Source organism: Mytilus californianus, unplaced genomic scaffold, assembly GCF_021869535.1.
Source record: "Mytilus californianus isolate M0D057914Y unplaced genomic scaffold, xbMytCali1.0.p SCAF_4, whole genome shotgun sequence".
Lineage (NCBI taxonomy): Eukaryota > Metazoa > Mollusca > Bivalvia > Mytilida > Mytilidae > Mytilus > Mytilus californianus.
In genome coordinates, this window is record NW_026262690.1 from 35,007,889 (window position 1) to 35,033,792 (window position 25,904).

At 33.3% G+C, this 25,904-nt stretch overlaps 1 long non-coding RNA gene across 1 annotated transcript; it reads left to right on the forward strand.

The window, feature by feature from the left end:
* Positions 1-425: 425 nt before the first annotated feature.
* On the forward strand, positions 426-17,661 carry LOC127698253 (uncharacterized). The gene is made up of 4 exons (XR_007980773.1): positions 426-476; positions 6,725-6,875; positions 16,473-16,567; positions 17,474-17,661. It is a non-coding gene; the product is annotated as an uncharacterized LOC127698253 (long non-coding RNA).
* Positions 17,662-25,904: the final 8,243 nt, after the last annotated feature.

Genomic DNA, 25,904 nt, shown 5'->3' on the forward strand with positions numbered 1-25,904 from the left:
CTATTAAAACCTCTGTCCAAATAATAAACATCAGCATTTAAATCGTTCTTTAAAGATAACGTGAAAGATTTTACTTAAGCAGCGTTGTTTTGTTATTCAGATGTGGATCTTTGAAAGCGATACTAAAGCAAATTTTTACTACTTGATAATTCGTTTTTCTTGTTAATAAATTTTTCGTAGGGTTTGATTTGTTTGCAATTTCGTCATGCTTTGTATAGTTCTACTTCCATTTAACAAATACTGTCCACTTGGATATTCAAAACAATTGAGCGTTAAAAAATGACTTTTATCATTAGTTACCTACTTGTGATTTGAATGAAAATTAGAAAAAAACAAGAATCATCGATTTAAACACGACTGCAGCACATCCGATTGTCAAAAAACGTTTTAATTGTTAAGATTTTTTCACTGTTTTTCAGCTACAGGAAAGTATTGCTCAAAAGAAAGATATGCAGAGTGTTTTCGTCCAGCTTATTGTAAGTTACAAACGAAATAAAATTACATGAGTAATAAAACTGACATGTATAATCCCACAATACATTCGCGAATCTACAAAAACTTACTTCAGAACTTCCCACTACCAAAAAGTATACAAGGCACCTTGTATCCCTTGTTTTCATTTGATTTTATAACTTACCTTCTAATAAAGGGTGTGTGTAAGTAGTTAGCCTGTCAACAACGCAACGTTTAATTGCCATTGGTTTTAATTGTACTGTACCTTCATTGGTGTAATTCAGGTATTCTATTCACGGAAAATTTTTCGGCTCTGTATTATCAAGTACCACCAACTTATACATTGTATGCGTTTTACATTGTATGATCGATGTCACATCAGACATTAGACATCCGATGTCTCAGTATGGTATAATAATCGTATTTGATATAATCACACTGTACTTGCATCTTGGTCAACCCAATTGACATTCTATGAGTCCAGCCAGATGGTTGGTAATCGTCAGAGACAGTAATTCAACAATGCAAGTTCACCTTAAATAGACATCTGTCACCCAACAAACGGTCTTGGAAAATACATGTGTTTCTATATAATAATAATAAGATGTGGTATGTTTGCAAATAAGACAGCTTTCCACAAGAGACAAAATGACGTTGATGTAAGGGCTTCAGCAATGAGCAAAAACCCATACCGTATAACAAGCTATAAAAGACCTGACATGACAAATGAAAAATACTACACTTATTAAATCAAACGAATAAACCAACAGCTTATTTTATGTATAAACCAAACGAATAATAGTAAATCAAACGAATAAACCAACATCTTATTTTATGTATTGTGTAAATCAATACACAACAAACAACTGCTTACATCCACTTCATTTGAACTTTGGTGGATAGTTGTCTTATTGGAAATCATACCACATCTTCTTGTTTTTATAAATATGATTTAAAGCAACTAACAACAATAACATAATAACAGGTTCCTGACTTGGGACAATCACATACAAAATGTTAAACATGTCTGCGGGCGCACAACCCTCCCTAAACCTGGGACAGTGTTGTAACAGTACAACCTGTAAAAATCAGTAGAAAAGGCCTTGACTAATCTATTCGATACAAAGCACAAAAAACGACTAAAATAAAAACTAGACTTAAAGTGCCGATCTGAGATTATTTGTAGACACTGATGTTCCAACTAGTTGAAAGCCAATAACAACTATGACCTTGTTCAATGCCAAAGTATAAGCATTGACAGGATCTACACCATAAAGTTTTTCAAAATAGACTGACGGCTTTACAGTTGATTTAATATAACAGAAATTACCAATATGATGAAAATTCGATTTTGTAAGTTATTTAATGTGCATAAACAAACTAAATCATAAAGAGGCAACCATAATATCTGACGCGATTGTCAACTTGAAGTGGCAACAGATTACAGGAAACATAAAAAAAAATGAACAGAAATAAACAAAATGTAAAGAAAATTCGTTTGTTAATTATTGAACCTATATCGAGTATCCGCTTTTGTTACATTTCTATAGAGTTCAGGTGTAACCTCTATTTGGTTAATTTCGGGACTTTATATAGAGAAAAAATATCTGGGAGCTCATTCACAAAGCATTTGATTGATTGAGATAGTGGTGGTGTGCACACCTCAAGTACGGGAGGTTGCTATTTGATTCTCAGCCAAGTCAATCCAAAGACTTTAAATGTTGTATTTGTTACATCATTGTTTAGAGTAAAGCAAAGTATGGTCTGCTTCTAGTAAGAAAACACTGTGTCCTATTGGAGGTTACAAGTCTTCTTGTCCATTGCGATCTTGTGAGTTAACGTGTTGGAACACCAGTCAGGCATATCTGGTACAAAGGCTCATGGTAATAATTATTAAGTTAACATACCATCAAATAGTTCATTGTCATATACATCGTAAAGTCGTAAAAGATGTGTGACAAAATAAAATAATTCACAATAAACATAGAAAAACGCAGGGAAAAGATATATTCTAAGGTTTTAAGGTATAAAAGCAAAACAATCTATTCATATATAACATAAATAATTTTAAAGTGTTCAAGTCTAATGTATTATAGTATGGAATAGCTTACTATGCGTAGGCGTGGTTTATTTCAATACACGGTTAGTAGTGTCAATCTGATCTAAATGCAGACCCCGTGTCTAGGCTTTGTTATCAAGAATAAATGAAAACTAGATACCAACTCTTTTTGAAACATCAAAAACATTTCTAGGAACTGACAAATTTTTATGATCACAAATTAGTATTTTGAGGCGAAAACTAAAATTTATCATAAAATCTCCGAAAATAGGAAACCGAAAAATTTTAAAACATAACAAACAAAATTGTTTACGAAAACTGACAAAGTTTTATTACCAGACAGAAGTATTTTGAGGAAAAACTACGAATTTATCATAAAATCTCCGATAATAGGAAACCGGGAAAAAATTATCAAATGTTACTCTATTTTAAACATATCAAACACAATTTTATATGGAAACTGACAAAATTTCATTACCAGAAATAACTATATTGAGTCAAAAACTAATTTTTTATCATGAAATCTCAGAAAATAGGAAAGCGGAAAAATTGTCAAATGTTATGCAAATTGGGATTTTTGTCAATATTTTCTAATGACAAACAAGTTTTATGATATATATCCTAGTCCTAAGCTTCTTTTTAACACCACAATCATTCAAAACTTACGGCTAATCAGTGTACTCAAAAACCGTATATATATAGATTATAACATGACCTTTTTCATATCAGACCCCTTATCAGCCCTAGGTCATGTTATCAGCCCGAGAGCCGACAGGCTCGAGGAATGATTTTGACCATGGGCTGATAAGGGGTCTGATATGAAAAACGACATGTTATGTTCTTTTTATCATATACTTCAGCAGAAGACATACAGACAAAACTATTTTTAAAACTTTGAAACAATGCATTTGTTGTAATATTTGTTTTGTATTTTTAAGAATATATTTTCCTCATTATTAATATTTTCTTTTTCTCCAACTTTGTTATGTTTTACTAAAAAAAACGTACCATTGAGGTACATTTTCCGGAATTTGCCGAATGACGTCGAACTGTCGTGCGATAACGTTACAGAAAAGCATGCGATAATAACCGGAAGCAGTTGATATGAAACGGAAGCAGTTGATATAAACCGGGAGCAGTTGATAACAAAAGTCATATCACACGGCTAAGGCAATTCTTCAAATTTAATGAATAAATATATGTACAAATAAGTTTTATCATGGGGTGCAATTATACTATTATTTTCTATGGGTATATGATAAATATATATATATGGAATATTACAAACAATATTAACAATATGTATAGATAACAATAGGTGACGTCAAAAGTTTCATATTTACAAAATATCTTTACAATAAACTGTTTCTTAATTTAAAAGAGAAATGTATATATTTTCCTAAGTTACAAAGTTGTTTGGGTTTCACCAGACAATAATTCTATTAACTTAAAAGTTGATGGCCTAGACCAGTTATATTTCTTGATATATCTTTACGCAAATCAGTATATCTGCTACATTGTAGGATGAAATTAAATTCATCCTCTATCACACTTAAATCACAAAAAATACAATTTCTTTCATTTCTAACAGAGTCAACATAACGTAAAGTTCAATACAAAGGTTATCTGAAGACAAATGGATCCTATATTATTATACATTTGCGAAAAAGTACATGCCTTAGAAGTCGTAGGAAGAAATGTACTAAAAAAACATTATTAAGGACAGAACAAAAAACGAAAAAACTAATTTATCAGTCATGTAACAATCAACGACAAACAATTAAAATTAAAGAATTACAGGCTTCTGACTTGGTAAAGACACATACAAGATGTGCCGAGCATTAACATGTTTGTGTGTGCTCAAACCTCCCCTTCCTCTGAGTTGAATTAGCACAACATAAAAACTAACTGTAAAATACAGTTGGAAATGACTTTATTCATCAGATTGGCATGAAACACCACAAAAAACTAACATAAAGACAAAAGACACAAAGTAACGATACTAGTATAAGAGTACTTGCAGCTACTGAAAGCTAATTCAAATGTAATTACAACTTATAAAGGAATCATGTTTTTCCTAAGTTTCAATCAGGACATATCCAACAGGTTTAGTTAAAAGACATCATAAACAGTCTTAGAAAAGCATAACGTTGTGCAATGCCAAAACATAAGTATATAGTATCGACAGGATTTTCATTGTATGTTTAATTGTATAGCAAACACAAAACCAATATTAGTACCGATAAAAACAATATTCAAACATCTTACTACGGTGTTAAATTGATAACCTTTAAGAAAACATGTATGTTTATTCAAGGGATCAATGAGTTTACATAGATAGTAGCTGTTTTAGAAGAAAAAAGTTTGCGTTATTAACGTCTTTGCGAGAGTTTCCCAAACTACTTATATATATTATGAGTAATTATCGATTTCTCTGTCCTGCGGATGCGAATGTCTGCTTCCTTATCTCTCCGTTACAAGTATATGATTTCATTTGATACGTTTTGCACACATTGAAGTTTCACCACCAATGTAGACCCCGAACTATCACTGTGCATATATGGTTTCTGTGAGGAATAATGTTTTTCCATGGTTTATACTTATCAGTGCAAGTGAGACGATAGTGCAAAGATTATTTTAACGTACACATCGTATTGTTTCCTCACCTTTATCTATACCATTTTGTCAAAAATGCTTACAATATAATAATGCCAATTATGTACACTTATGCATATCATTAAATTAATTCAAAACAGATAACAACACAACAATAAAGACAATATGATTTTGTTCTGTAAATCTTACTGAACCTAAAAAAAAAGCTACATTCAAAGACGCGTGTACTTCCTAATATTGAAATTTAACAGCTGCACATGAAAAACTTTCTAATTGAACTATGACAATGTAATACCAAGCAAATTAACTATCGGTATAGCAGAGCTTGAGAAGCCTCTGATGTATGAAACCTATTTCGAAGTACAGTCGCCAAAATTTTAGTATAGGATATCATGATGTCAATAACAGCGGATACTTTGAGTTTGATTTACAGTACTTTCGAACATTCGTTATACGGTATGATTTTGGCATTGTTTTCCGTGTACTAGTGTTATATGTTTGTGTTTTTTTCTACACTGATTTTAAGTATATCTCTATAGATTTACAAGCTTAAAGATATGCACTTGGCTCGTACCTTTTTTGTTTGAAAAAAGGGGGCAAGCGTTGTAAGGAATCAACGTCACGCTATTGATAGTTGTGGGAGGTATGTTTTGTGCTGAAGAAGTAAAGTAGTAAAAAATGCTACATTTTGTCCATTATATTGTAAAGATACCTGGCAAATTTATGTACGTGTTTAGTGTGTATCAGCATGGAAGTCAGTATAATACTTCCATGTTATGTGTAAATGATTAACAAAAATGCTTAATTAACATTCTTTTTTTCATATTATACAAAGAAAGATTGCAATCTGTATAGCATGCATTTTTATCTTTTACATAACAGACATAATACATTTTAGGACGATTCTGCACACACGTCAGACATGTATTTGTCCGTTTACATTTCAAGGGAGATTCTACAGACAGGTCAGACATGTATTTGTCCGTTTACATTTCAGGGGAGATTCTGCAAACAGGTCAGACATGTATTTGTCCGTTTACATTTCAGGGGAGATTCTGCAAACAGGTCAGACATGTATTTGTCCGTTTACATTTCAGGGGAGATTCTACAGACAGGTCAGACATGTATTTGTCCGTTTACATTTCAAGGACGATTCTGCAGACAGGTCAGACATGCATTTGTCCGTTTACATTTCAAGTGAGATTCTACAGACAGGTCAGACATGTATTTGTCCGTTTACATTTCAGAGGAGATTCTACAGACAGGTCAGACATGTATTTGTCCGTTTACATTTCAGGGGAGATTCTGCAGACGGGTATGACTTGTATTTGTCCGTTTAGATTTTAGGGGAGATTCTGCAGACAGGTCAGACATTTTTTGTTCGTTTACATTTCAGGGGAGATTTTACAGATAGGTCAGACATGTATTTGTCCGTTTACATTTCAGGGGAGATTCTGCAGACGGGTATGACTTGTATTTGTCCGTTTACATTTCAGGGGAGATACTACAGACGGATATGACTTGTATTTGTCCGTTTACATTTTAGGGGAGATTCTGCAGACAGGTCAGACATTTTTTTGTTCGTTTACATTTCAGGGGAGATTCTGCAGACAGGTCAGACATGTATCTGTCCTATTTCCTGTCAATATACAGCTTATGATACAAAATTGTCATTTGGGAAATTTCCGTCTGACTTTATGTCAAAATCGCTTGTAAAAGTACTGAACGAGACAGAGGAACATATCAAGTATGTATGAATTTTGGTGATTTTGTCTGTGATAAAAATATTTGTATGGAATCTTAAATTTTGAAGCTTCAAGATTTACAATGGAATTCATTTTTTTGTTCCAGAAAACTAGTGTCCAACATACAGTTATGTCACGTATCTTTCTTAAGGGCTGCATTCCATAAATTTAGATTGACAACTTTCTTTCGAAATATTATACATCACGGGTGTCATTCGGTATATCGAGAAAATGATCGTGAAAGAATAACTAACGGTGGTCAAGCATTGCGATCGAATCGTGAAAGATCTGGTATCGGATCGTAAATGCAATTAAGTGTAATTCTACTTCAAACCAATATATATACTTTATTACCTTAAGCTTTACAGCTCATCGGTGTAAACAAGAAACAACAAGTTATAATTGCAATAAAACATGTAGACCAAGAATGTTAATTATTTTTGTAAAATACTGTCCTTGATTTTAAAAGCCAGGATAATAAATTTTCCCAAAAAAGGCAACTGCTTAACATTTTGTAGAGTATATATAAACAACTGTATCAGTTTAAATACGCTCGATATATACCAGTAGTATTGTTTTATAAACTTTACCCGCAAGTCTCTATATGCCGAACACACAAGAATAAAGTCGAACTCGTCCTCAATACATTGATCACACACTTTGCATAAACGATCCATTACAGGTACATTCAGAAAACGACTAGTCTCAATTCTTACTTCAAAATCTGTGAAAAATCTGATGTATTTTCAATAGGTGGAACAAATCAGAAAAAAAAATTATGTCTGTAAAAATGATTCAACTTCCTTGATAATACTGTGCACTAAGTTGAAGAAAAATTGCAGTACTCTTTAAGAAAACACAAAAGGCGACACACGGGAATGACACATGAGAATCATTAAGAAAAATCGCGTTTTTTTTTTTATCTATAATGGTCAAATTCCGATATATCATGATATATTTGAAACTTAATCTTGATTGTGTCAGATAGTCCAGTAAAATGAAAGTACTAGTATGTAATGACTTGAAAAAGTTCATATTACTTTTGGAAAAGTATAATTTTGTGGAATTTTAATCAAAATTGATCATGAAAGATCATCCAACGCATTATTTTGATCGTGAAGGACAAGGCGTCACCAGACTTAATGATCAGAAAACCACATTTCTTTTACCAATTGATATACTTGTAATTGGTTGAAGAGTGTAATTACTTAATAAGAACGTTCATTAATGCTTTCATTTTTTTGTGATATATATTTAGACCTGTTTTCATTTATGAGGCAATTATGCTACATGTAACTAGGCATCCAAGATAATAAGACCTCCAGGAGCGTAAATTGTCGAAAAGTAAATATCTTTGTATGTATAATGCTAAATGCATCCACGAATGAGTGAAACGAGAGGGGTCTGATGGTCTACCCCTGGAAATATTTTAATGTGTAAGTTTTGGTTGTCGTAAGGGTTAGATCAAAGGAGCTATCTCATTAAATTTTACATACAGGTGTATTGAAGATGTTCTTTCCATTTACAATACAAACTTTTCTGATTGGGTCCCATTAATAGTCACGGACACCACATATACAGCTTCTTCGGCATCAATTTTAGACATATATCCCGAATTTGATTACAGCGGCATCTCAACACCAGAGTCTATAACAAACGAGATGATTTCAATTTTAAAATTATATATTTTCATCATCTTAGCAGCGATTGATCAACTTTTTCCGCATATGGAGTATACATTTCTCAACTCATACGATTTTCAGGATTGTAGCTGCTGTTAATAGTTTGTAACACGTTTTCAGTGCCCGAGTAAAACATCAATGAGCCAGGGTTTTGTGAAAGAACGTCTCGTCCTTTTTCACACAAAAAAATCACTGGAAAGTACCAATACCTAGTAAATAAATATTCAGTATCTACTTAACAAATATTACAGGATGGTCTTGAGTTATAGATTCTAGGTGCTGACTCTGTGTAGCATTTTATCTACTTTACAGTTTTATCTTTATTTGTCTTTAATATGCCTCGTGACGTGGTTCGGTATATGTGCATCCAGCTTTCAGGTTTTTTGCTTTTGGCGTTCCTTTTGCGGGTGGGACCAGAGATACGATTCGCACACATGAGGTTTTTATAGTGTTGTTTTAATTTTGTATGCCATAGTATCTATATTTTTACTTATTTTGTATTTTATCGGGAAAGTGAATATGTCATTATGTAAGGAGCCCAGTACGGAGCCATTTAAGTGCCATGTAAATATAAATATTTTCGTTTGCCGGAGATTTATTTAGGTGCGCACCAGTTTGAAAAATTGTGCGCACGACATTGAAACTCATGCACACGGCATCTAATCTCGTGTGCACGACTTTTAATCTCGTGCGCACAACATTTAAAAACTGGTGCGCACAACTTTCAAAAACTGGTGCGCTCGACTTTCAAACTGGCGCGCACGACTTTCAACCTGGTGCGCATGACTTTCAAACTGGTACTCACGACTTTCAAACTGGTGTGCACGAGTTTCAAAGTCGTGCACACCAGTTCTTGAAAGTCGTGGGCACAAGTTCTTTAAAGTCATGTGCACCATTTTGAAAGTCGTGCGCCCCCGCACCATTTTTGAAAGTCGTGAGCACGTGTTTGAAGTTGTGCACGCCAGTTTGAAAATCATGCGCACAAGTTTGAAAGTCGTGTGCACGATCTAAAAAGTCATGCGCACGATGTTTCAAACTAGTGCGCGCCTGATTAAATATCCGGCAAACGAAAATATTTTTATTTACATGGCACTTAAGGGAATCCGTAATTATGCTTTACTATACTGACTGTATTATCAACTACAAAAATTTTTTGTGGGCGTCTTTGTTTGATTTAATTGTAAGTGTGTTTATACGTTAAATTCAGTTGTGTTATATGTCTGTGATGTATGTTAACACAGTTTTGGCTGTTGGATCCCAGATATGGCCACGTTAACCAAGTATGTCTGTTTAGGTTGCCCGCCCAATTTGTAATAACGAATAAGTAGCAACAGATCTTTCACGATCCTTTTCACGATCCTCAAAATGCGGTACCCGATCTTTCACGATCCGAAATATCAAATTTTTACAAATATTACTATTTTTGCAAAGTTTTTGATTAAACTAAATCAAAATAAGTTTAAGAACTATTCAAAACAGTAATATTGAACGATATTTGTAAGAAAATAGTACTTTATGCATTAAAAATTTGAAAAAAAATCATGTTTATTTACATTTTTATTTCTCTGTAATTTCGATGAGCAATCTGCCTTTTGTAGTTTTGTAAAATCTGTGTACTTTTAAGCCTTGATTTTTCTTGAATACTGATCATAATGTTGAACCATTTTGACGGACAGTTTTATTTTTCCAATATTTGTCATTATTATTGATTAAATTAGATTATTAATTTATTGACTTTGCATGTGTTTTCTCGATAAGATTTTCTTCACGATCCTTTTTCTCGATATACCGAATAACAGCCGTGGACATGTAAATTGGTGTTGGTATGCAGTTGTATACAACATGGAAATTAGATGTGCTAATGCTTATACAACTGCATACCGACTAACATTGGCCTACCACTAATGGTTCCCCTTGAACTGACCTAATCACAAACTAATACATGTAAACTAAGCAAAAGTTTCAAAGTCAGTAGACCATGACTGAGATGGCGGTGCCAAATAATCTCCATGGAAATAAGATATGCCAATGCTTATACAACTTCATACCAAATATCATTGACCTACCACTAGTGGTTCCCCATAAACTGACCTAATCACAAACTAATAATGTAAACTAAACAAAAGTTTCAAAGTCAATAGACCATGACTGAGGAGGCAGGGCTAAATAATCTCCATGGAAATGAGATGTGCCAGTGCTAATACAACTGCATACCAAATATCATTGACCTACTACTAGTGGTTCACCATAAACTAAACATAATCACAAACTAATACATTGTTGACGCCGCCGCCGACACCGGAAACAGCATACCTATGTCTCGCTTTTTGATTCCGTCAAGGAGAGACAAAAATACACGAGCTTCAGATAATTGCAAACGAGACCAGAGGTGCGATAATAGCCATTACTAAAACATGGTTAGACCAATTAGTCTCAAATACAGAGGTTAATATTAACGGCTATTCACTTGTGCGAAAGGATCGTAATCGCCATGGAGGTGGTGTATGTAAATACATCAGAGAAGACCTAGCTTTTACTCAAATACAGCTCCAAGATGTTTCTGATTTAGACGAAATTTTGTTGCTAGAACTACTTCTGCCAAAAACAAAACCCATTATTGTTGGAACATGTTATCGACTCCCTAAGCAATCAAATTTAACTGAACGCCTAGAGTTCATTCTCTGTCAGTTAAGAGTTGATTGTGAGATAATTATAATGAGAGATTTTAACATCTGATCCAGGGTAAAAAAATAATGGTCTGTACCAGGCATACATCAAAGTTATCAATTTGTTCGGTTTAAAGCAGATTATTGCAGAATCAACAAGGGTTACCAACAAGACTAAATCATTTTTCACCATATTAGTTTTACTCAAAAGAAAAGATATGCCATTCAGGTACTGGTCTTAGTTATCATTTCTTAATCTATTGCACAATAAAACAATAGAAGTGCGTGTTTAAGCAAAAGACTAATGTGAAAATCAGATCAAATAAGAACTACGATAAAGAGGAGTTTTTGTCCTTACTATCACAAGCTGATTGGGGTAAGTGTTTCTATTCATGTAACATCAACGTGGCATGGCTGGCGTTTAAAGACATTTTTATAGACATATTAGACAAGACAAGAAAGAAATTCGTGTGAAACAGAAAACAGAACCGTGGATAACCCAGGAGATTTTAGACAATATTCATCAAAGAGACTCTTACCTAGCAACTTTTAAAAAATCTGAAAAAAATGAAGACTATTAATCATTGCATTAGTAAATAACGTAATTTAGTGCAAAATCAATGCAAGACAGCAAAAGCTGATTATTTCAACGACAGCATTGACGCCGAAAACAAAGGAAATCCTATGAAAATCTTGTTTCAATTTAAAAATCTAGGATATCAACAAAACACTTAATCTGATTGCAATATCATTCTCAACATTGAAGGAGAGAATTGTTTTGGTATTGTTAAAATAGCCAACCAGTTTAATAACTTTTTTTACCAACATTGCTGCAAAGTTGGTTGAAAAACTACCGAATCCAAAAAAGATTTTTCAAGCGGCATCTATTATTGTGAAAAAAATTTATAACATAAGAAAAACAGATAAAAATGTATTAATGTTAAACATATTTCTGAAGATTTTGTATTTAAAGAGTTGTGTAATCTAAACATTACAAAAAAGCACAGGTTTAGATGGTATACCAGCCAAGTTTTTAAGAGACGTAGCTCCTATTATTAAGATTCCTATTAATTTTTTAATAAATATGTCTATATCAGAAGCAACTGTGCCTGATGATTTAAAGTTTGCTAAAATAAAACCTCTTTTCAAGAAAGGGATCGATTAAAGCCTGAAAATTATTGCCTTGTTAGTATCTTAAGTATTGCTTCAAAGATATTAGAAAATGCTGTATGTTTACAATTAGAGTCATTTTCAGTAGAAAATAATATTTTGTATGAATTTCAATCAGGTTTTAGAAATTCATTTTCTACCGGTAGCTGTCTCATACACTTAACAGATCATATAAAATCAAAATGTTTCATACTGGCATGGTTTTACTCGATCTACAGAAGGCATTTGATACGGTTGATCACAAAGTATTAGTGATAAGCTTAATGTGATAGGAATTAGATCTGTAGAATGGTTTTATTCATATTTGACAAACAGGAAACAGATTGTTAATATTAACAAAACAAACTCTGACGTGTTTGATGTAACTTGCGGTGTACCCCCAAGGTAGTATACTGGGGCCACTTTTGTTTTTAATATATGTGAATGATTTACAAATCAGCATTGATCCTGATTGTAAGGTTTTATTATATGCTGATAATACGGCTTTTCTTTCTTCACATTCAGATCCAAAAATCATTTCTAGAAAGCTATCACTTATGTTAAAATCATGTAAAGATTGGCTTGTTGATAATAAATTGTCTCTACATTTAGGAAAGACTGAATTTGGACCAAAGAGAAAACTTCAAAATGTTAATGAAAAAGATTTTTCTGTTGAATGTGATAATATTAAAATTGATGGTAAATCAAATGTGAAATATTTAGGTATCATGCTGGACATTTTTTTATCTGGTGAACAAGTTGTTGATACTATTATAAAGGAGGCTAATCAGCGACTTAATTTTTTATATAGATATAAAGAATGTTTGTCTCAACAATCTAGAAAAAACATTGTGTACTGCATTAATACAATGCCATCTTGATTATGCATGTGCATGTTGGTATGAAGGTTTATCTACAAGCTTCAGGTTATTCAAAATGAATTTATAAAGTTTATACTATATCTTCCTTAGAGAAAACGAATCACTGTAAATGAATTTGAAAAATTGGGATTATTGAATGTTTTTAACAGAGTGGAACGACTTCGTCTGAATCATGTATTTAATGTTTTTCACGACAAATGTCCAGAATACATAAAAAATTGTTTTTTTCAAGAACTTCCTCGATTAGGAATACTAGAACAACTGCTTACAATTTTTATGTTCCAAATGTCAAAGATGTAGAATCTTCTTCTTTCTTTTTTAGTGGTATTAAAAACTGGAATGCTTTGCCAGATCATGTTAAAGGTATTCATGTGAATTGAAAAATAAAATTTAAGTTTGAAGTAAAAAAAAAAAAACACCTAATGAGTAAACTCAGGTCAATATCAGATGCAGATTTTATATTTTATTAGATTGCTTTTTATACGAATGTTTTAAGCTGTGATTCATGGATACTATTTATTGCTGTAAAATTGAATGATAAATCATTTACTTTATTATCAAGACTATAAGGACCCCATTGGAAATAAGCTTGTTTGCTTTCATGGGTCATCCTTAGGTTAAGGCATCAGAGGTACCTAAAGTCACAACCATTGCTATATTTTATGGTTTTATTTAACTAAGTTTCTAAAACTTATTATGTATTTGTATATATTGCCTTTACCTGAATAAATATTATTATTGTTTTTTTGCGGTCCTCATCGCGGATAGCGTTAAGTCATCAAAGACAATGGTAAAGAATAAAATATATATAAAGCGTCAATGTTAAATTGCAGGATATAAATAATATATGAACATTGTCGGGAAATATATAATTCCTTTTTACTCGCTTCAAAACAGAAAAGTTCTTTCAAATAAACTTTATATTTTCCGACAATATACATATATATATTTTATATACATGTAAGACAGTGTTTATCAGCTATATAATGTATAAAAATCATTTCAAGTATTACAAAATCTTGTAGAATATGAAACACTTTGAGCATGATAAAGGGTTACAAATAAAACAAAATTCCTAATACCCCTTCGCATTTAGGAAACAGGTTTCCAAGTATCAACCAGCAACATGATATTGTATCTATGGACTATTTCTTTGAAGTCATCTCAAATCAAGACAAGACTAGGTCAATTTCATTATTCAAATAGACATAAAGAATTCGGTTTAGTTCGAAATATTGAAATTAAAAAAACAAAATAAAGCAATGATAGTTTAAACTAGAGGCTCTCAAGAGCCTGTCGCTCATCTGTATCTACTGTGGTTTTGGAAATCATGTAAATAAAGGTTAAAATTACAATAAATAGTATTAGATACCCTAATAATGATTGAGGCCAAGTTTGGTTTAATTTGACCCAGTAGTTAAATTAAAAGCAGGCCATCCCATTGTAGTCTTACAATAGTTACTTATCATTATTTAAATTAGTTTTCAAGTTGTGACCATTTGAAATTGTTTTTTTTACAATTTTCCCATAGACTTCTATAGTAAACCCCGATGTTCTATTTTTAATCATGGCGGCCATGTTGGTTAGATGGCAGGGTCATCGGATACATTATTCAATCAAGATACCCTATTGAAAATTGTGGCTTATTTTGATTCTATTTGGCCTAGTAGATTAAGTGCAGAAGATTTTTGTAAACGTTTTTAAAAAAATGTTAAAAATTGAATATAAAGGTCAATAACTCCTCAAGGGGTCAATTGACAATTTTGGTCATTTGACTTATTTGTAAATCGTACTTTGCTGAACATTATTGCTGTTTACATTTTATCTCTATCTATAATAATATTTTAGATTATAACCAAAACCTGCAAAATTTCCTTAAAATTACCAAATTCAGGGGAAGCAACCCAACAACGGGCTGTCTGATTTGTCAGAAAATTTTAGAGCAGATAGATCTTAACCTGATGAACATTTTTATTCCATCAGATTTGCTCTTAATACTTTAGTTTCGGAGATATACGCCAAAAACTGCATTTTACCCCCATGTTCTATTTTAAAAAATTACGAAAAATTGTAAAAAATTGACCATAAAGGAAGGTAATAACTCCTTAAGGGGTCAATTGACAATTTTGGTCATGTTGACTTATTTGTAGATCTTACTTTGCTAAACATTATTGCTGTTTACAGTTTATCTCTATCTATAATAATATTAAAGATAATAGCCAAAAACTGCAAAATTTCCTTAAAATTGCCAATTCAGGAGCAGCAACCCATTAACGGGTTGTCTGTTCATCAGAAAATATCAGAGCAGATAGATCTTGACCTGATGAACAATTTGACTTCATGTCAGATTTTCTCTAAATGCTTTAGTTTCAGAGATATAAGCCAAAAACTGCATTTTACCCCATGTTCTATTTTTAGCCATGGCGGCCATCTTGGTTGATGGGTGGGGTCATAGGATACATTTTTAAAACTAGTTTATCTCTATCTATTATAATATACAAGATAATAACCAAAAACTGCAAAATTTCCTTAAAATTGCCAATTCAGGAGCAGCAACCCATTAACGGGTTGTCTGTTCATCAGAAAATATCAGAGCAGATAGATCGTGACCTGATGAACATTTTGACTCCATGTCAGATTTTCTCTAAATGCTTTAGTTTCAGAGATATAAGCAAAAATTGCATTTTACCCCCATGTAATATTTTTAGCCATGGCGGCCATCTTGGTTGATGGGCGGGTCATCGGATACATTTTTAAAACTAGATACCCTAAGGATGATTTAGGCCAAGTTTGGTTTTATTTGGCTCAGTAGTTTCAGAGGAGAAGATTTTTGTAAAAGTGAACGGACGACGACGACGACGGACGACGGACGACAGACGACGGACGCCAAATGATGAGAAAAGCTCACTTGGCCCTTTTGGGCCAGGTGAGCTAAAAATCAGATGATTCGGATTTATGTTTGAAACAAAAAATACGAAACCAAATGATTTTTTTGTGCTATGTTGCTCCATTTGGTTTTCACACACTCTGTTTGAGATCGCTAAGCATTTGAAAGTTTAAGAGTGCATTCTTCGGAGTTATAATTCCTATTTTCAACTTTAAACTGAAAAATAATGTTTATGGAAAATTTTATTTTATATAAAAAAAAAAAAAAAAATGCGAAAAAAAGCCTTTTTATTTGTATCTTTATCAAGCAAATCAATAACATCTATTTTTTTCAGAAAAAATTACGTAAGTCTTAGATTATATTATAAAGATTTGCAGACGACAATCACTGAACAGAAACCTAAATACGAAAATGCTGGAGATGTTTTTTGTAAGTGTTTCAGTGTATTTCAAATTTTTGTTCTGTAATTTTCGAAAATTATTGTGTAGATATTCTCTGACGAAACTGCTAACGGTCTTAATGGTCTCTCGGTAGCTTGCTTACCTCGACTGTTATTGTCCTGGCAAGAATTAAAGGTGGTGATGGGCATATGTCGTTGTAAAAGAAACCCATCGACACAAAAAAATTAAAAGACTTCTGAGGTCAACATACGGTCTTCAATGGACATGTGTCTGTATATATTACATGTGAAGCTCTAAATCTCCCAATGTTTATAAAAAAAAAGAAGTTGTAAATGAATTTAACAGGGACTATCAAAGATGTGCCATGAACACCGAGCGTATGAAGTATTTACCGCTAAACGTTAACCATCTCTTTATCAATCAAACAATTTAAAGAAACTACGAGGATCCAACGATCTCATATTTGCACCAATACTGCAAACTTGTTTGACAGTGGTCACACTTAAATAAAAACGCATTTATTCTATTTTATGTATTTATAGTATCAGTTCCTTTTTTCGCAGGAATACTTTTCAATAATCAATATAAAACAAAAGATGTGGTGTGATTGCCAATGAGACAACTATCCACCAGAGACAAAGTGACGTAGATAAAACAGCTAAAATGTCACCGTACAGCCTTCAACGACGAGCAAACTCATACCGTTCAGTAAGCGATAAAAGGCCCCGAGATGACAAAATGTGAAGCAATTCAAACGAGAAAACTAACAGCCCGGTTTATGATAAAACAATACACGAAAAACAAATATCACAGACAGCAATAAACGACAACCACTGAATTACAGGCTCTTGACTTGGGGCAGGAACATGCAGAATATGACGGGGTTAACCATGTTGATTTACACCGCATGTTAATCTATTCCGTTTTTTTTCAGCCAATGTTGGAGGACAGATGGGATTATTCCTTGGTGCTAGCATTTTAACAGTGATTGAGCTATGCGAGTTTATTCTGTTTGTCATGTGGTACTTTTCAGTCAACCTGTTTAAGCGAAACGTAGTAGTCTACAATGGGAATAAAATATGTCTATCAAAGCAAGAACAGAAGAAATAATATTCTGTTACATATGCCTTTATTTATACTATATTTTATATAAAATGTATTTAGTATACAATAAACTTGTTTATCTGTCATATTATAAAACTAGTAGTCCAGTGTCTAAAAGTTGTCGATTTTAAGAATAATCAAAGAATACTTGTTGGTTTCTCTTCGACTGATGAATTTTGAATGTGCATTTGGTAAATTTCACCTCTTTTTATGCTCCCGTGGCAAAAATGTCGCGGAACATTGTTTATCCGTATCTGTCCGTCTGTCCCACATAAGGTTTATGTTTTTTTTCAGCTTACCCCTCCTACAGTTCAAAGGAAAAAAATCAAATTATGTAGAGTGTTAGTACATATGCTAAAGGTGTGCATAGTGTCAGAATTTTGATTTTCTTTTTAAATTTTACACAAATGATGGGTTGTTGAACTCATTTAATTTTAATAATGAGATATGCATGGTACATGGTTTGTCTGGCTACCTCCTCCAATAGTTTTCAAACTAGAACTTTCATATTAAAGCATCATAGAACATATTATATGGATTTTAATTTTCTTAATGTATTAAATCACAATCATTGCAGGAGTATCAAATGTGCATGAAAAGAAATCAACATCTTAAGTTGTCCTTCAACATTAGGGAGCTACCATTTGATTTTTATGGGGGTGGGGGGCTAGGATGAAATTTGAAAAAAAAAGGCAGGACAGGAGTTTTGAGTAAAAAAAAAAAAGTCAGGATGAGCAACTTGGCAAAAAAAAAAGGCAGGATGACAATTTATGTAAAAAAAGTCAGGATAAACTAATTAAAAAAAGGCAGGACCGAATAGAGTGAAAAATAAAAATGCAGGACAGAGATTACAACTAAAAAAAAATGCAGGACAAAATTTTTCATCCTAGCCCCCCATAAAAATCAAATGGTAGCTCCCTTACTGTTTCTAAAGCCAACGGGTGCGTTATCTTTGTCTAGTTTAACAAATGAATCAACACGAACCATAAACAGGATTTCTTTAACCTTGTCTAATAATTGTTGATGGTCTAAATAATTAACAGTGACTTAATGAAACTCATACTTTTATCAAAATATAAGTCAAGTTTGCGAAGGACAATCTATAATATGTTTTCATTGATTATTAACATGTATCAAAAGATTATCAATAGTACTATGACAACAGTCTAATCTTGTATAACAATAAAATTCAAATGGACAAGGAATACGAAAAAAATAAAATTACAATGATTAAAGAACACATTAAACCGCTAACCTAATCCCAGTGGTCGACAAGCACGCTATATACATCGACTAGTATGACAGGATTCAGCACATTTTTTTTCTTTTCATTATTTTTGTTAAAACTGGACCGATTAACTTGAAAACAGAATAAAACTGAGAATGACATTTATGTAAAGTTTGTGAGTCAGAGGTCCAATTTAAACATGAAAACCTCTAGAAAAAATGTATTTAATTCTTATAATTCTCAACCCAACCATGTGTTACTTTTTTCTGTCAATTTCAACATTCATGTCCAGTGTACAAAGTAGTACCGATATTGTCGACATCGCAAAGTAGGCAATGTCGCCACAATATTGTACAACGTTGTCGATATCGTTTCATACTCTAATCTACATCGTTGACATTGACGATATCGCGAAGTAGACAATGTCGACACGATGTTGTACAACGTTGTCGATATCGTTTCATACTCTTGTCTACATGGTTGACACTGCCGATATCGCTAACACATTACTCGTGTTTACATTGTTAATTTTGAATACAACGATGTCGACATTGTGTTGTACTACTTTGTCGATATCCTTTCATCATCTTGTCTCTGCATGGTTGGCATTGCCGACATCGCGAAAAAGACAATGTCAAAACACTGTTGAGGAGGAGGTGGAGGAGGAGGAGGAGGAGGAGGATAGAGATTTGCAAACATTAAAAAAATGTCCAAATAAGTTCTACTATTGAGAACATCGACACAGGCGTAATATAAATACATTATTTGAAATTGAAATTGATAAACTAAACACTTCTTTATTTTAAAAAAACGATGTAGGCGATGTCACCGATGTAGACAGGAAAGGGGGACGATGTAGACGATGTCGTCATGATATTGTTAACATCGCGATATCGGCGATGTCAATAATGAAGACAGCAAGAAAAACGATGTAGACGATGTCGTCACGATGTTGTCAACATCACGATGTCGGCGATGTCAACGATGTAGACAGGAAAGGGGGACGATGTAGGCGATGTCGTCACTATGTTGTCAACATCACGATGTCGGCGATGTCAACGATGAAGACAGGAAAGGGGGACGATGTAGACGATGTCGTCACGGTGTTGACAATGTCAACGATGTAGACAGGAAAGGGGGCGATGTACACAGCAAGAAGAACGATGTCGGCGATATCAACGATGTAGACAACAAGTAAGACAACAAGTAATACAATGTTGCGAGCAGGTATAAATCATGAACGAAGTTGACAATATCGGCGATATCGTCACTACATCGTGCACTGGACATACCTCCAGAATTCCATTCATGTATATTCCAAGTGGATATATCATAGTGATGAAGTTTTACGGAAGCCATCGACATAATGTTTACATATATTAGTATAATAAGTTTCGAAAACCAGGAACCGAGTAAAAATTTCTGACTGACCAATTAGCCCATTTAGGACCTTCCTAAAATATAATTTGAATTCGAAATCACGGATTCTAATCGTTATCATTGTATAATTTGTTATAACAGATTAAATTTGTGATAATGAATTGGTGGAAATCGTTATAACAGATTTTATAATTCGTAATTACGAATTAAATTCGTTATCACATTTTTTTGTAATTTGTGATAACGAATTAAAATCGTTGTAACGAATCGCATTATTTGTTATAACGGATTATATTCGTGATAACGAATTTGTGGAATTTTTTATCACAGTTTTTTTTGTAATTTGTGATTTCGGATTAAGATTCATTATCACAGATTTTTAGCTCACCTGACCCATAGGGTTAAGTGAGATTTTCTCCTCACTTTGCGCCCGTCGCTGTTCATTAAATTTTACAAAAATCTTCTTTTTTTAAACCTTTTTGCCAAAGTGAAACAAACTTGCCTTCATTCAATTTAGTTTTAACGCATTTTATTTGCAAATTTAGAAAAAGGGATTGGACACTTAATTAGGGATATTGTTTGTTTTTTGTTTTTGTAAAGGGGCATAGCTCAAGAACGGTAAAAGTGATGCCACCCAATTTCAAACTTGATCTGTGTTTTGAAGTAATAAACATTGTGTAGTAGTTTAATAACATTTGGTTGAGGCAAACTAAATGTAGAGAACGGAAACGACAGATTTAGCACTTTGTCTATTTGTAAAGGGGCATAACTCAAGAACGGTAAAAGTGACGCCATTCAATTTCAAATTTGATCTGAGTTTTGTGGTAATAAGCATAGTGTATAAGTTTTATAACATTTGGTTGAGGCAAACTAAAGTTAGAGGACGGGAACCTATTTTGGGAACGTACGCGACGGAGGGGCTGGACTGACAGACAAGGACTAGACTCAATGCCTCCATCGCCTAGCGGCGGGGCATACAAAATGTGTTTAATACTCATAATTCGTAACCGATACATTTTTATTCATTATTTTTTATTTAAAGTATTTTTAGACCGGCGATTTCCTTCGTGTGTATCGCCCATGAATATATTTTACACAGAGGCAACAGAAGTAGTTTTGGCGACATGGTTTATCGAAGTGTAAAACCCAGGAAAGAAAATCGAACAGACTAATCATATTCAAGTTTTTGTTGATATGCTATTAATTTAAGAATTGTTTGATAATGACGAAAACAAAATAGGAGTGCATGCAATTCAAAAACAAACAACAGATATAGGAAGAAGAAAATGGAATATAATGTGCAAAAGTATATATAAGATAAGGTAAGCCTGGAGTGTAGTGAAGTGAGAGAAATAAATAAGGGTATCTACTATAAAGAATATGTGCGATGAGCCCGCCTGCGGAACAACATGGCCAACTTGGCCAAAAATAGAACATACTTGGGTAAAAAAGGGTCAATTGCCGCTTTCAATCATGTGGAATTATTTGTAGATCTTTGCTTTCTCATTGATCATTTTCGCTATAATAATTGATTGAAAGATTCTCTCTATCTATTATAATTTTCAAAAAAATAGACAAAACACAAAATAAAAAAGAAACGTCAATCAAGGAAAATTATTCCTATAAATAGTCATCTTACAATTTTGATGTAAATAGACAGTACTTAAATTTTGTGATTCCAAACAATTCTCTTTCTATAGCGGTTTTCAAGATAAAAGAAAAAAAACTTGTATGTTACCCTTGTGTTATATTTTAGGCCATGTCGTCCATTTTGTTACGCTTGCGGACTCATTGCACACATTCTTCAAACACTAAACCATGATTTATTGCTCTCACTTCACTTCACTCCAGGCTAGCCTTATCTACTTGTGCACTTATATTCTGTTTTCTTCCTCTTTATATCTTGTGTTTGTTTTTGACTTATATGCACTCCTATTATGTTTTCGTCATTATTAAATAATTGTTATATTATTAGCATATCAATAAATGTGATTGGTCTGTTAGAATTTCTTTCCTAGGTTTACACTTCGATAAACCATGTAACTTGGCGAAACTACTTTCGTTGTCTCTGTGTAAAATGTATCCATGCGCGATAAACACTAATGATATTCGCCGGTCTAAAAAGACTTTAAATGAAAAAGAAGGAATAAAACTATATCGGTCAAGAAATATGAGGATTAGACACATTTTTTTTCTGGAGATTTTTTGGTGTGTAAACTGGTTCGCTGACTAATAAACTTACATATCAGTTTGTGAGTTAACCCACCCATTTTACACGACAAAAACTTCTAGGTACAGAGTTTTTGTGTTTATATCTGTACATGGAGATGACGTCACTAATGTTGTTTCAGTTTGTTTCCAACCCTTTTGCTAATTTTGCAAATAAAATGCGTTAAAACTAAATCGCCCCGGATTGTGGTCAAGTTTGTTTCACTTTGGCAAAAAGGTTTCAGTGAAGAAGATTTTGTAAAAGTAATGAACAGCGACGGGCGTAAAGTGAGGAGAAAAGCTCACTTAACTCTGTGGGTCAGGTGAGCTAAAAATCTGTGATAATGAATTTTAATCCGAAATCACAAATTACAAAAAAAAAACTGTGATAACGAATTCCACAAATTCGTTATCACGAATATAATCCGTTATAACAAATAATACAATTCTTTATAACGATTTTAATTCGTTATCACAAATTACAAAAAATGGTGATAACGAATTTAATTCGTAATTACGAATTATAAAATCTGTTATAACGATTTCCACCAATTCGTTATCACAAATTTAATCTGTTTTAACAAATTATACAATTCGTGATAACGATTTAAATTCGTGATTTCGAATTCAAATTATATTTTTGGAAGGTCCTAAATGGGCTTCCGTATTACTGCATTCACGTATTTGTAGATTTGAAAATATATGTATAGGACTCTGAACCGCGATGGTACTCCGAACCGCGATGGTCCCGCTGATGTTTGATAGTTTGACGCTGAAGTGCGATGGTGGCATTATGTTGTTTTTGCTGTGCCGAAGTGCGATGGTGGTAACGCTGAGTTGCGATGGACTACATAATCTATATTTTCTTTTTTGGTCTTTTGGAAAATGTTGTTTGTGCTGTATTTAGACCCCTCTAACAAGAAATTCGTTTTGCATGCACACATATAAAAATTGCGGTTTTTATCCAACGCAATCATAGCTTTGAACGTTGTTTTCAATTTAGACTTATTTTCTATATTTTTCATATTCACATGTCGATGTAGAAGTCAATTTGTTTGTTAGATGTAGCACATGTCGATATAGAAGTCAATTTGTTTGTTAGATGTAGCGCATGCCGATGTAGAAGTCAATTTGTTTGTTAGATGTAGCACATGTGGATGTAGAAGTCAATTTGTTTGTCAGATGTAGCACATGCCGATGTAGAAGTCAATTTGTTTGTCAGATGTAGCACATGCCGATGTAGAAGTCAATTTGTTTGTCAGATGTAGCACATGTCGATGTAGAAGTCAATTTGTTTGTCAGATGTAGCACATGCCGATGTAGAAGTCAATTTGTTTGTCAGATGTAGCGCATGCCGATGTAGAATTCAATTTGTTTGTCAGAAGTAGCGCATGCCGATGTAGAAGTCAATTTGTTTGTCAGATGTAGAACATGTCGATGTAGAAGTCAATTTGTTTGTCAGATGTAGCACATGCCGATGTAGAAGTCAATTTGTTTGTCAGAAGTAGCGCATGCCGATGTAGAAGTCAATTTGTTTGTCAGATGTAGAACATGTCGATGTAGAAGTCAATTTGTTTGTCAGATGTAGCACATGCCGATGTAGAAGTCAATTTGTTTGTCAGATGTAGAACATGTCGATGTAGAAGTTTGTCAGATGTAGCACATGTCGATGTAGAAGTCAATTTGTTTTTCAGATGTAGAACATTCCGATGTAGAAGTCAATTTGTTTGTCAGATGTAGAACATGTCGATGTAGAAGTCAATTTGTTTGTCAGATGTAGAACATGTCGATGTAGAAGTCAATTTGTTTGTCAGATGTAGCACATGTCGATGTAGAAGTCAATTTGTTTGTCAGATGTAGCTTTTCAGTTTTGTTAAGTAAAACATAAAGAGTATAACAGGGTATATAATAACATTCATTAACAGGTTATCTCCTAACTATCCTACTGCCTGTCGATACTTTTATTTTGGCATTGCACAAGTCATGTCTTCTTTGACTGTCCATGACGTTAAAATACTAATTCCTGGGATGTGTTTTAGTTGATTTTAGTTTCTGATGCATGATTTTTTATTATTAATTGTTTTTGGCTTTTAACTAGCTTCCAGTAACTGCGAGTACTCTAAAATCGTACTTTCGTGTTAATTTGACCTGTTGATATAATTTGTAATGTATTTTTGTTATTTAATGTTTACTTATTCAGTGTTATATCTATCTAGTCTCACTATTTCAAATATACACCATCTTTTATAAGTGTTTAGTATGACGATAAATTTTCACTTTTGTTTTCGTACTAGGAACAACAAAATTATTTATTTTGTAAAAATTATTTCCGGTCTCCATGTATACCTTACAACAAAATTATTTTTATTTACCTGCGTACGTTATTTTATTTGGCGGCATTTTGTCCAAGGTTATGGTTGTCTTTTTGATATTGTTTTACATCTAACCCCCTTGTTTTATTAATTTTGAATTAACATTGTGTCATAGATCAAATTTATTCGTTCAATGTATGTTCACTTGTTTTTTTTAATGTGTCTTTTGATTGAGTTAAGCCATTTCAATTGATATGTTATAGTGTGTCTTTCTATGTTGTGATGTTACACCATTGTTTCGGGTAGGGTGAAGGTTGGCGCCTATTAAAACGTTTAAACCCGCTGCATTTGTTTGCACATGTCCTAAGTCAGGAACCTGATGTTCAGTGGTTGTCGTTTGTTGATGTGGTTCATAAGTGTTTCTCGTTTCTCGTTTTTTATATAGATTAGACCGTTCGCTTTCCTCTTTAAATGGTTTTACACTAGTCATTTTTGGGGCCCTTTATAGCTTGCTGTTCGGTGTGAGCCAAGATTCCGTGTTGAAGGCCGTTCTTTGACCTATAATGGTTTACTTTTACAAATTGTGACTTGGATGGAGAGTTGTCTTATTGGCACTCATACCACATCTTCTTATATCTATAGACCGTTGGTTTTCCTGTTTGAATGGTTTTACACTAGTCATTTTTGGGGCCCTTTATAGCTTGCTGTTCGGTGTGAGCCAAGGCTCTGTGTTGAAGGCCGTACTTTGACCTATAATGGTTTACTTTTACAAATTGTGACTTGGATGGAGAGTTGTCTCATTTGCACTCATACCACATCTTCTTATATCTATAGACCGTTGCTTTTCCTGACGTGTTTAAATGGTTTTACACTAGTCATTTTTGGGGCCCTTTATAGCTTGCTGTTCGGTGTGAGCCAAGGCTCTGTGTTGAAGGGCGTACTTTGACCTATAATGGTTTACTTTTACAAATTGTGACTTGGATGGAGAGTTGTCTCATTTGCACTCATACCACATCTTCTTATATCTATAGACCGTTGGTTTTCCTGTTTAAATGGTTTTACACTAGTCATTTTTGGGGCCCTTTATAGCTTGCTGTTCGGTGTGAGCCAAGGTTCCATGTTGAAGGCCGTAC